The sequence below is a fragment of the Penaeus monodon genome, chromosome 37 (genome assembly GCF_015228065.2).
Source record: "Penaeus monodon isolate SGIC_2016 chromosome 37, NSTDA_Pmon_1, whole genome shotgun sequence".
Lineage (NCBI taxonomy): Eukaryota > Metazoa > Arthropoda > Malacostraca > Decapoda > Penaeidae > Penaeus > Penaeus monodon.
The window spans coordinates 16,218,283-16,219,827 of record NC_051422.1 but is presented as its reverse complement, the minus strand read 5'-3'; positions in this window follow the sequence as shown (position 1 = coordinate 16,219,827).

The window sequence follows — 1,545 nt, the reverse complement described above, 5'->3', positions numbered from 1 at the left end:
TTAGTTTTTATTATTATTTTCATTACTGTCATTTTCATTCTTGTTGGTTATTATCATTATTATTGCTGTTTTTATTATTATTATTATTATTATTATTATTATTATTATTATTATTATTGTTTTTATTATTATTGTCATTACTATTGATACTATTACCATCATTATTACTATTATTTTTATTATGATTTATTGGTATTATCATTATTATTGTTATTATGATCATAACTATCATTGTTATCATATTATCAGTTTCAGTAATACAACTAATATTTCTATTAGTATTACCTTATCTTAGTTGCTCAATCTCAAAATCATAATTCTTAGTTCTTATCATTTATTCCTATCATTCTTATCTTTTTTAGAAGAATTATTATTACTATCACTGCTGTTATAATTTTCCGTAATAGTATTAGTAGTATGATCATTCATATCATCATCATTATGATAATTATTGTAATGTTGTGAATTAGTATGACAGCGATAACATTAGTAATTATAATTTGTGATAATGATGATAAGGATGTTGTTATTAATTATGCTGCTGTGATAGTAATGAGAATGGAGAGGCTTTGGATATCATGCTTACTAATAATGTAAATAATAACAGTAACAATAATAATAACAAAAGTAAGAATGAAACTGAAAGTAATGGTAGTTGTAATAATAGTGAACATACTGATAAAATTGGGGATGGTGATAATAATAAAAATAATAATAATGACAATAATAATAATAAAAACAATAATAATAATAATAGCAATAATAATAATAGCAATAATAATAATAATAATAATAATAACGATAATAATAATAATAATAGCAATAATAATGATGATAATAATGATGATAATGATAATAGTAATAATAATCACGATAAAAAAAATGTAAGAGGTATAATCATAATGAAAAAAGGTAATAATACTGATGATGATGAAATATTAATAATAATAATAATAATGATAATAATAATAATAATTATTATTATTATTATCATCATTATAATAAAATAATAATAATGAAAATCTAATTAATAAGAATAAAATTGGTAACCGTAATAATGATGATAATAATAATAACAGTAATATTAATAATAATGGTAATGATGATAATGATATAAAATTATAGCAGTGATCACATAAAGAATGGTAAAAATACCAATGCTCTTATTCTGATTAGACGTCATATTATATTGTTATCAGTATTTTCTTTATCAACAATTTCATAATCACATTTCACTTTATATAGGTATCTCTATCATAAAAACTTATCACGACCGGTAATCTATATGTAATATCGGTAAAATGAAAATCAATATCTATAATCTTGAAGAGAAATATCTATGTTTGCAATGCAGTAGTTGCAGCCTGATAACATAGCGGAATTGAAGAATTACAACGATAAATTACATAATTCTTAAAAGCCAAACACGCGGAGAAATTCTACCGCAGCTAACGATGCTCTGCGCGGCTAGGCTCAAAACGCGATATCTTTGTCAGTATTCAAATAACAATCGAGATGAACAGCCAAACCAGGAATCAAAAAGAA